Source organism: Stegodyphus dumicola, chromosome 11 (assembly GCF_044657685.1).
Source record: "Stegodyphus dumicola isolate Sdum_Otavi_A_Nest chromosome 11, ASM4465768v1".
Classification (NCBI taxonomy): Eukaryota; Metazoa; Arthropoda; class Arachnida; order Araneae; family Eresidae; genus Stegodyphus; species Stegodyphus dumicola.
The window spans coordinates 67800276-67812674 of NC_140778.1; the positions used below are offsets into that span (position 1 = coordinate 67800276).

The 12399-nt window shown below is 32.8% G+C and overlaps 1 protein-coding gene across 4 annotated transcripts in view; it reads right to left on the reverse strand.

The window, feature by feature from the left end:
• Positions 1-12399, reverse strand: part of LOC118179303 (uncharacterized) — a 37272-nt gene that overhangs the window by 19308 nt on the left and 5565 nt on the right. Inside the window, exon 2 of one of the 4 annotated variants that reach the window (XM_035348486.2) lies at positions 4038-4712. The exons of the other annotated variants lie outside the window; for them this stretch is intronic. The gene's annotated coding sequence lies outside the window, so the exon portion shown is untranslated. The remainder of the gene's footprint in view (positions 1-4037; positions 4713-12399) is intronic. 4 annotated transcript variants of the gene reach the window in all.

Consider the following 12399-nt stretch of genomic DNA (forward strand, 5'->3'; position numbering starts at 1 on the left):
CCCCGGCAATAGCCGACACCAATGTTGCACAGAGTGTGCTCAAACTGAAGGTGTATACTACAGTCAAAAGTCGTTAATTCGGACACCCATAATCCGGAATGATCTATAATCCGGACCTCAAAGCTACAAACTTTCTGCGCATGCGTCGGGTTGACGCATGCGCGTAACACCTTTACAGCTGCGAATATGCGTCTGCGCGTGCGCAAAATATGTTTACAAATGCGCGTTTAATGTATAACGGACAATATAAACTAAGCTAAAATTATCTAATTCAGTTAATGTTGCAGATTGCATTGTTCCTTAATCTTCGAATTGGATCCGGCTTATTATTTTTTGCAGACTGTTAGAGCAATTTTATAAAAGTAAGCTTGAACTTTCGATTATGTCAAATAGAATTTCTGATATATATTTACTAATATGTAAAGGATCTACAAAGCGAAAGTATGTTTCGAAGTCCATCAAACAAAAAGTGGAATGTCTGCAAAAAATGGATAAAGGCATATCCTTTGTTTATTTAACCATTCCGAAATCTGTTTATCAATTTCACGCTGCTCTGCATGTGTGTGGGGGGGGGGAACGTCGCAGCACGCAATGAACTGGAAGTTGATCTGTCAGCACTATCCTTATCTTCAGGGCAGATTTTTTTATTTTATTTGGCTTATAATTCCTTACTAAATGTAGTATTTTTTATACCCTTTAGATAATAATTGTTCTTTATTTCATAAATTACAGTTTCATATTTTTAATTTTATAATTTCTGCATGCCATCTTACCAGATTTAAACTGATGATCTATAATCCGGAATCACCGAAGTCCCGACGAGTACGGATTAACGACTTTTGACTGTATATTCTATTCAAAAGTAATGGACACAGGATACCATCTAGTGGTCTTTAAAACATGTTTCCTCTTAAAATGCATATATGCATCACTGTCCCTTGCGTTAATTGTCCAGTGATGCTTGGGTATGATACCTGTTTATAAGAGACATTTCTAGGGAATGCATACAAGACCCTTGTCCTGAAAGGGTTAAAATAATGGACTGTTACACATATAATTTAGGGTAAAGTGCAGAATCGCCTACTTATTTGTTTGACGCTTTTTACAAGAGTAAGAGGAAATGGATTTTTGTTATTTTTCTTTGACAAAAAGTCAAAGGTAGGTAGTAAGTAAAAATAGGTCGATGTATACATGGATAAAATCAAGGGAGTGCACGATGCTTTTTTTGTGCAATTCTGGGATGTTTTTTTAAGTGAAAATAAGTCGATCTGTACATGGATACAGAATTTGTGCAATTCTTAAAAACGTGCCAAGCAGTGGGTGATTCTGAACTTTCCCCTAATTTATAACGTTGATTCCAAAATATTAGGATGGTTATACATTAAAAACTACACAAAGCATATGTTTTATACAACAACACACAGTAAAATATTTACATGCTTTTTTTAACCTGAAAAATTTCCAAATATTTTAGCTAATTTACAGTTCCCTTCTTTTCTAAGTTTGTTTGTCTCTCATAAATAAACCAGTGTTCCTATTAGTTTCTGCTTCATCTCTTAATTTGTTAATATTCTAACAAACTATCTTTGAAGAACAATTTTCCTTCTTTTTAAATAATCATTTCCTTTTTCCTTCTTCATTTTAGAATTTTCAGACATACTTAAAAATTGCTGTTATTCTAGAAAGTGGCATGTATTTATAATGTATCAAAGAGACTATTCTTTTTCAATAATTTGAGTATAAACATAAAATGATATGGTTAGGGCTGGCAGGAGAATTTTTAGAATTTAGTAAAGCAGCAAACAACAAAATTTTGGGATGATAAAACTTTAGGACAGGAATTCAGATTTTAGAGACAGCAAAAATTTATGAATTTATGGTAAGATTGGAAAGATTAGAACCATTTTTGCAACTTTCCATACTTGTGTCTAATGAAAAGAAGAGAAAGTAACAGAGAACATAAACATTTTAAGAGACTGACCTTCAGAATCAAAAGTAGAAAATTCAAGTAATTTTGTTCTCAATGTTCTTTGAAAAATTCTCCAAAAAATAAGATATTCATCACAAATTTCTCACAAAATATGTCCATTAAATGATAATACTACCAAAAAGACCTCCATCATTTCTCCACACTTTTCAGGAATCATTATGCCTTTAAATAATGCGTTCTCAGGATGCAAGTTCTAAAATCAAAAAGACATCCCTACAAACTTTGTGCGAGCAAACACACACAAGGTTTTTGAATTTTGAAAAAACAAAAAGAAAAGTGTAAACTGAATTTTACAAAGAAAACTGATACTCATTTAAATATACAGAAATAATTAGACATGATATAGTTATCATGAAAAAAACTTAAAGCAAAGAAATGAAACTAATCTTAAATTTATTACAGTAACATTTTTGTTACATGCCTCAGTGCATGTAACCCATTTTCCATTTGCATTTCCATGTGCATGTTTCCATTTTGGGAACATTTTTCTTACTTTGCTCAGTGCTTCGGAAACTTCCATACTTTCCAAAGCTCCTAACAAAAAAGCTACCGATTATGGCATTTATTAATTTTTTTGGAGTATGTCCTTAATAGCATTTATTATTTTATTTTTCAGAGCCAAAATATTCTAGGATCCCCAAATGGAAAATAATGTCATCTAATAATATGATCGCAGAAAATAAAAATAAATTATTTTGGAAACACTTCTGCAAAGGATCCATTAAATGTAAACATTGCCAAAAATGGTGATAAAAGTTCAAAGCTGGTAACCCGGCAAATCGGTTTGTCGGAGGTAGCAACCTGGTTCTACAAGCACTTGCCTTAGACAAAGAATATTTCTTGTCTGTTCTGGGTTCCGTTTTGAGTGAAAATGCAGAATCACCCACTGCTTTGCACGTTTTTAAGAATTGCACATACTCAGTATCCATGTACACACTGACCTATTTTCACTTAAAAAAAATCCCAGAATTGCACAAAAATGGGAATGTGTACTCCATTGACTTTATCCATGTACACATCGATCTATTTTCACTAAAAAAGTCAAAGAAAATTGACAAAAATCCAATTCTTCTTGCCCTTGTAAAAAGCGCCAAACAAATAAGTGGGTGCTTCTGCACTTTAGCCACGTTTTCCTGCTGGCTAACGGTGCGTCACTACCGGATGAGGTGGTGAAAATCGGTTGGGGTGGATGATAATTGATAACACGGCTGTTTAGAATAGTATGGCTGTGTTCTTACTTAATTTTTAAAAGACTTTGAAAATGCAGAACCATAGGGCTCCTAAAATATTATGATTAATGTGGGCTGCAATAATATGTGTTTTAAATAATTAAGTTTTTATTTTTATTACTGTTATTTTTACCTAAAGTAATAAGAATTAAATCAGTTTTCGTGCTTAAAAATTTGATATACTGTTAATGCATTTTAAAAATTACTTTTCAGAGGATGCTAGGTGTTTATATACAATAGATGATTAGAATGAAATAAAAATTATTATTGGTTCTCTGAGATGACAAAATACTTTTATGTATACCCAGGGCCATCAAAGTTAGTAAACCACTGCTTTCAGTAATTAATCAAAGTTTGAATGAATCTTGAAAGATAACAAGAAGTATAATGTTTCTTATAGTTTTATTTATAATGCTACTTTAAAAGATTTGAATATTATCGAAGATTCTGGCTTGTCAAATTTATTATGAAAAAGGGAGTTGTTTCAAAATAAAATGTTTTAAGCTATCAGCAAGTAAATTCAAAAAACAACTTTGAAAAATTGCTTGTGTAAAATGAATGTTTTAAATGTATTATTTAGTAATGAATCCATTAATCTATTATATATACAGTAGCACTAATTATTAAACATAATTTTGAGAAGATCGACAAGCAAAGCACTAAATCAAAAAGACACTTTTTACTAAAAATATTAATATTCTGTATGAATGACAGGGAATATATGTAATGAATACCATGGCCAAATACCTATATAAAGAAAAAGAAAAAACAACAACAACAAAAAAAAAAAAAAAAAAGAAAAGAAAAGTATTCTCTACCTCAACACTTGAAAAAGTAATCCTGCAATGCAAAACATAGTTAACTTCTGATTACATGATATTGCAAGCACTTTCTTCAGATTTTTCCTACAACTGGTTAAGACCATTGAATACTGGTAGTTTGATCTGGTTTTACATCATGGTTAATGGGTTGATTTCTGTAGTTTTCCTCATATGTAAAGCAAATATAAGCCAGTTTCCCTTAGAAAGTTGTTCAAAAAGGCATCCTTCTTCAGGTCGATAGCCATTATTCTTTGCCATATTCGAATAACCTCAACTTTCCTTCTGATTCTACATTGACATGTTATACCTGTTGTAAGCAGGACAATGATCATTCAGCTTCTATCCATGTGGCAGGAGTATATTTAAAACATAACAAAATCGACCATGTTTTAATTTTGAAAACTTTATAAATTTTCCCGATTTTCTTACGTCATAGGTTTCACTAACAAGATATTCATAGTTTTGTTCAAGTTCACAAGAAGTTGAGCAATACAATTGCTGAATACTGGTAGTCTGACCCAAATATGAATCTTCAGTATTCAGTATCTTGCGCCATCATACTGTCATGCCCCCTAAAGTTATTGCTGCTTGGCATAATAACAATCTCACTTGACCATGTTATCCACTTTGTCAAAACTAATATATCAGCTGCAGTCTTTCCAAAGATTCTCACTATAACAGAGATTTAAAAAGATCTTTCTTAGAATACAAATAGGTTTGTCAAAGTCTAACAACAATTCATGAACTTTTCATGCAAAGTATTTACAACTCATTTCAGATACAACATTTTGAGAAGTGTCTTTTTCATACATCTGTCTTTTTCATACATGTGGCTGCATTTCAGAAGAAAATGATGTTGTCATGTTTAATTTCATCAGGCCTGATGCAAAGTCTAAAATACTGCAACTGCTGGTTTTTTGCACATCTGTTATAAGGAGAAATAATTTCAATGGGGTAGAGTAGACTTTAAGGTACCCCTTGTATTATGGCAAAATTGTTGTTTAATTTATCGCCAAGTTGTTGTTCATTTATGGTAGCCTGAGTAGTTGAATGTTATGGAAACCCTATTGTGACGTAATCGGCTGCATGATTCTGGGAAATTTTTAATCATGGGATGTTTTGTAAGCGTTTTTTTTGGTGTGTGTTGGTTTGATTCTTTAGACGGTAGAATGGTCGAATGTAGTAAGATTAATTTGAAGTTTCTGTATGATTTGGAGCAAAAGGGGAAAAGAGCTTTAATTGACTGGTGTGTAAATGAAGGTTTACTTAGTAGCCATTATAAGTGTCCTGTATGTAGGAAGGATATGCGTTTAGTCGAACATAAAAACCGTTTAGATGGATTTGAATGGGTTTGTAGGAAGAAAGGTTCAGATGGTCACTATGCGAAGCGTTCGATCAGAAAGAGTAACTGGTTTGAAAAAAGTCATTTGAGTATGATTAATATTTTGATTTTTACGTGGCTCTGGGTGTACGAAGCGAACTCGAAAATCATGGTAAGTGAATATTTGCTTTTGGTAGTGCTTAAATGTATAACATGTTTTTCCTTTTTTATGTTATTTTATTGTTTGGTTTAAAATGTATTTTATTTGAGATTATGCATTTTTTGTTTACCTATATTGTAGAATTTGGTGTTCCTTTGACTTTTTAAGTGAAAATATATTGATGTGTACATGGACAAAGTAAAGGGAGGTGCGCTATGCAAGTTTGTGCAATTATGGGATTTTTTTAAGTGAAAATAGGTCGACGTGTACATGGATAAAGTTAAAAGAGTGTGCAATGCCATTTCTGTGCAATTCGGAGATTTTTTTTTAAGTGAAAATAGGTCGACGTGTACATGGATAAAGTCAAAGGAGTGTGCAATGCCATTTTTGTGCAATTCGGGGATTTTTTGTAAAGTGAAAATAAGTCGATGTGTACATGGATACCGAGTTTGTGCAATTGTTTGTCTTGTTATTTTGGCTTTGTGTAGCGGCGATTTTTGGCGCAAAAATCACCGCTTCGCAAGGCAAAATAACGAGTCAAAGAATTGCCCAAAATCGGTATACATGTACTGCCAAAAATCGCCAAGTTTCGCCAAGGGGTACCCTAAACTATACTTTTACCTTTCAATGATATCCTGGAACTTGAATTATCGTAGGGTACATAGTAATTTGTCAACAGCATTGGTTATTTCATAAATGGAAATGAGAATATTAATTTTTCCATTCTCACTTTGGATATTCTAAATTGCACTAATGTATACAGCACTGAATTATGTCAATTTTAAGGTAAATTTGAGGAACATCATTTCTTATAAGTTTCCAAACATCTTTTCAGAAATGGGCTTTCTTACAAAATTCAGATAATGAAGATATATTTAGCGATCATCAGTCTGAATCCGAAAAAGAGTGCGACTCTTTATTAGACATTCCTTGTGATCAAACTGACTATTTTGTACGAAAAGATAAAACAACAAAATGGAAAAAAGAACCCTTTCGAATTCAAAGACGCATGGCAATATTCTCATTTCCATAATATCATAGAAAAATTGCCTGGCAATGCACATATATCTAAAGATGTGGCTTCACCCATCAATGCATGGAAGCTAATATTTAATGACACAATGACTGAAATGATTGTGAGATGCTCTAACATTTATGTAAAAAATATTTTGGAAAATTCTAAAAGAGACACAAAACCTATGTAGAAAGAATAGCTTCTTGCTTTTCTAGGACTCTTATACATAGCTGGATTGCACAATTGCTCCCACGTACATGTTAGAGAATTATGGGCGACTGATAGAACAGGATTGGATATGTTTCGTAAAAAAAATGAACTATAAGCGGTTTCTTTTCATTCTTCATGCCTTACGATTCGAAGATGTCAGAAAAATGGGATGGCAGAAGAAAGAGTAATAAATTAGCTCCAATAAGAGATCTGTTTGAAAATTTTGTCAAGAACTGTCAGAAATTATATCATGTAGGGAAATACGCGACTTTGGACAAAAAGCTAGAACCTTATCGAGGACAATGCTCCTTTCGGCAATATATGCCTAAGAAACCTGCAAGATGTGGTATAAAGATATTTATGGTGGTTGATTTTAGAACCTTCTATACCAGGAGTGGCCAAGCTCCTTGATAGTCCGAGCCATTTTTCAAAATTTGAAATTTTTCGCGAGCCACAATTAAATACGTATTTAAAAGGTATGCAAAAAAGGTATTAAAAATTTTTTTTACGGAAATAATATTGGCTAATCTTTGGAATATGGTAACAGGTAGTTTGGCGACATTTTGGTAAGGCGATAAAGGTTACTAGCTAGGAATTTAGCAGTGTACATGGATAAAGTCAAGAGTGTGCGCAATGCCATTTTTGTGCAATTCTGGGATTTTTTTTTAAGTGAAAATAGGTCGACATGTACATGGATACCATGTATGTGCAATTCTTAAAAATGCGGCAAGCAGTTTGCGATTCTGCACTTTCTCCCAATTTTGCACCTAATCTTCGTCATGATTAAGCACTTTTGTACCATAAAAGTTCTAGCATAAGCGTAATTCGGCTAGCAGATTGTTGGAAAAAAAAATGTTGATTAAAAAAAAAAAAGTGCCTTTACTTCGTGAAAACAAAATGGCGTCCAAACAAAAACTAGCAGGTTGCTGTAGCAGGGTTGGTCGCCAAATTTTCGCCAAAAAATCGCCAAGTTACCATAATCCAAAGATTAACCATTATATTTATTGAAAACATATAAATAAAAGTGCAAAATATATGTATTGAATTTAAATATTAAAAATTAAACACATATATTTTACTTTTCTTGATAATTCTTTAAAACTTGGTGAAAAATTGAAGACAGCACTTCTCAATTCTTTGAGATGCTGGTTAGTTAATACAGTCAAAAGTCGTTAATTCGGACACCCATAATCCGGAATGATCTATTATATGGACCTCAAAGCTACAAACTTTCTGCATATGCGTCGCATTCACGTTTGCGCACAGGCATTTACGAGTGTGCGTAGGACCTTTACGGCTGCGAATATGCGTGTGCGCATTTTATGTGTAACGGACGGTATAAGTTAAGCTAAAATTATCTAATTCAGTTAATGTTGCAGATTGCGTTGTTCCTTAATCTTCGAATTGGATCCGGCTTATTATTTTTTGCAGAGTGTTAAGAGCAATTTTATAAAAGTAAGCTTGAACTTTCGATTATGTCAAATAGAATTTCCGATATATTATTTACTAATATGTAAAGGATCTACAAAGCGAAAGTATGTTTCGAAAACTGAAATCTGTTTATCAATTTCATGCCGTGGTGCGCAATGAATTGGAAGTTGATCTGTCAGCACTATCCTTATCTTCAGGGCAGATGTTTTTATTTTATTTGGCTTATAATTCCTTACTAAATGTAGTATTTCATCTTGATGTAATCTGTCTTTGATATGATTTAAATCAAGTTCCTCGTCATTATAATTCACTTCCGATAGTGAAGAAAGTGACACAGAGGTTATTGAAAACGAAAAAATTTCGATTGACAAATTAGCCCGTATTCTCAACACAGCAATTATAGGACTTGAACAGCAGAACTTTGAAACTAAACAAGAATTTATGTCTGTTTAATAGAATTAAAGAGAAAATATTATCACATGAAACGAAGCAACTTAAACAACTTACATTGACAGAAATGTTTAATAAAGTAAACAAATAAATATTAAGCTTTTTTTTTGTAAAATTTGATACCCTTTAGATCATAATTGTTCTTTATTTCTTAAATTACAGTTTCATATTTTTAATTTTAGAATTTCTGCATGCCATCTTACCAGATTTAAATTGATGATCTATAATCTGGAAAAATCGATAATCCGGAATTGCCGAAGTCCCGACGAGTCCGGATTAACGACTTTTGACTGTACTGATCGGTGTTTGGATTTCACAAATTTTAAAGTGGAATAAAATGATTCACATAAGTATGTTGCTCCAAATATTGAAATAATTCGACAAGTAGCCTTTTTAATTCAGGATACTTCGATTCTGGTACAAATTTCCAAAATTCAGTAATCAGCATCAATTTGTATTTTAATTGTAGAGCTTGATCTTCTTGAATCTCTATTAATTCTAATTCTCCAGATGCTTTTTGGGTCATAATTATATTGGAAATGGAAAACTCACCTTGAATTATGTTAATTTCAAATGGAATCAAAAAAAATGAAGAGATGATGGATGGAAATGATGTTGCCCTTAGTCTTTCATATTTGTTGTCTGTGATTTAAAAGACATTTTGAAACATATACAGAACGATAATAATTTAAAAAAATCTAATAACACAAAAATTAAAAGGGAACAAGGGTACATTTATCGAGAGCCACAAATAATCCTTTAAAGAGCCGCATGTGGCTCGGGAGGCACAGGTTGACCACCCGTTCTATACTTTCAACATGGAAATTTACTCAGGTCAACAGCCAGATGGGCCATACAAGAAAGTCAACAGTTCTTGTGAAAAAGCAAAGCACATTCTAGCTCCATTATACAATTCCGGAAGAAACGTTACCACAGATAGTTGGTACATGGGAATAAATAACAGGAATCTCAGCGATGAGTAAAATGCGTACATGACTTTGTAAAAACAGAAGGCGAAATATTCTCTTTTGCAGTCGCGCAGAGATGATATTCTTATCTTGCATGCGTAAAAAGGAGAACTCAAAGTGCCGAAGAAATGGAGGGGGGAGTAGCCTCACAAAATAAGAGAACTCAGTAAAGATAAGATACATGGAAATACAGAACAGAGGAACAAATGTGTTAACCTTTCTCAACTATGCACAATGGCGAACATATTGATGAAAGCACAGGAGATTTCAAGAAATCTGAAGTAATTACGTTTTATAACATGACAAAAGGAGCAGCTGATATAGTCGATGAAATGGGTGGCACTTATTCTGTGGCCAGAATATCAAACCGATAACCTATGGGCATATTTTTTTTTTTTTTTTTTTGCTATTAAATATTGCTGGCATAAATTCAAGGATCTTGCTTTTATCTACTAAAACTTCACCAGAGACGTTCAGGAATAGGAGCTTCTTCTGATTCGGCCTTTGCACTTTTAGATCCTCATTTGAAATCCTAACAGAAACAGAAGGAATACAATGAAGATTCGCAAAGAAAGAAAAGAAAATTATGTTACCGGAGGTGTTACATGTGCTCAAGGGAAAAGACAGAATATCAAAAACTGTATGTGTGAAGTGTAAAAAAAATATATGAAGAACACTGTGAAATAGAAGCTTCATGTATAAACTACAAAATATCTAATTCTTCATGAGCTTAATAGAAAATTAATTATATAACTCATTGTCCATGTAATAATTCTGCATAATTTGGATTATAGTTGCATTCAAAAATAAAAAACATAAATTTCTCATTGAAATCAGTGATTTCTAGTCATCTGAAGAAAACGTAAGTACTTCTGATTTATTTGTTATTAATTTTAATCTATTTTATATAATACAGTGGCTCCCAAAACTGTTTGTACACTTATGATTCTCATTGAAATAGGGCTCTATCCATTAATTAAAAGTAAACTTTCTGAATGAGATTTTAATAATAAGAATCTATAATCTATTCGTAACAAATTTACATGAAATATTTTTAAAATAAGCGAAACTTTATTTTTAAGAAATTAATATTCAGAAAATGACAAACATTTTATCTCACAAAAGTCTTCGTACACTTCAAAAAAATCTTGACATATTAGTAAATATTTTCATTTTTCGTTAAATTAATATTAGTATGATACCCTTTAGCATCCAAAGCAGCTTTTAAACATCTGGGAATAGATATTATAAGTTTTATTGTAATTTCTGTATCAATGTTCATGCATTCTTCCATCATGGCTGTTTTGAGTTCGCTTTTCATTTTGATGTCGTGTTTTTGTACTTTAAACTCCAGCTCTTTCCAAATGTGTTCTATGGTGTTTAAATCTGGCGACTGAGGTGGTGCTTTCAAAACCTGTGGACAATTATAGAGACACTACAGGCGAACGCTGAGAGCTTTATACTTAGAATCGTTATCATGATTAAAAATAAAGTTGTTTCCAATACCCAAATTTTGGGCTTATAATTTTAAATTGTCTCTTAAAATATTTAAATAAAGAGAATGATTCATTATGCCATCAATAAATACCAAATTACCTAGTCCTGATGCTGTCATATCATCCCCCCCCACACAAGAACACCTACACCGCCATGCTTAACAACTTCGAGCCTGGTAGCAAAACGCGCGCTTATCGCGGAGGCCGGCAGTGTCTTCCGCGAGCGTCTCTCCAGGGCCGGGGGCTTTTTTGCTACTAAGCCTAAATCCATGAAATTTCCAAAGTATCAACGCATTGTTTAATAATGCTCTATAGAGTATTTAAACGGCTTATGCTTTATAGATATTTATATATATATACTTTAATTACCTTATTTCTTGTCTAAATGCATATTTTACACATTTTATTTTAATTACTCACCATTTTATGACTTTTAACATTATACATCTGAAAACTAAATATATTACTTAAAATTCTCTTTTCGTATGAAAAATTTTAAAACAGGGATCTACACACAGTCCTACGTTACATTCCTTGAACTCATAATAACTCATTTGCCGTTTTGGAGGATTTTTCCGGAAATGTGAACAAACGAAGCGTCATCATCTCATTTTCTTATCAGTCTCTTCTGAACAAAGTTTTGGAAAATGTCTTTCAGTTAATCTTTCAGAATCAATATCAGAATATCCGAATTTCAGAATCAATATCTGAAATATTTTGCATCATTTCTGCTATTTCATGCTCTGTTAAACATTTTCGATGCTTCGACACTGAAACGGTAAAAGCAGAAAGAATTCATGTCTAACAAGATCTAATTATTTTCTAAAAACTGAACTGTAAACCGAAATACTCAACGCTTTAGTGCATATAAAACTTCTACTTACAATAAACAACTACTATGTGCGAATAAAGTGCGATTTAAAGAGACGTCATAAATCACGCCATTCGGAAACATTTAGTTCCCCGTTTGTTTATATAATCAAAAACACGTGTATGTGAGTCATGCTTCTCGAGTAGAAAGTCTAATGTACATGTATCTGAAACCATATGGGCATATAGTGCTATCTTGTGGCAGAAATTATAGTGTGAAAAACGTTCCAAGGTACTGGCACAAATACATGACATTCGGTAGAAAACGCAACAATCGTCTGGCACGCCTGCGTGTCGGCCGGTAGATAAGTGCATTCGTTGCTGGCACGTATACGTGACAGTCGGCGCGAAGGGGTTAACTGTTCCAACTAAGTTCTTAGAATGAAGTTCCTCATTTTTTCTTCTCGGCACAAAACTAATATACGCCCTAATTTCACC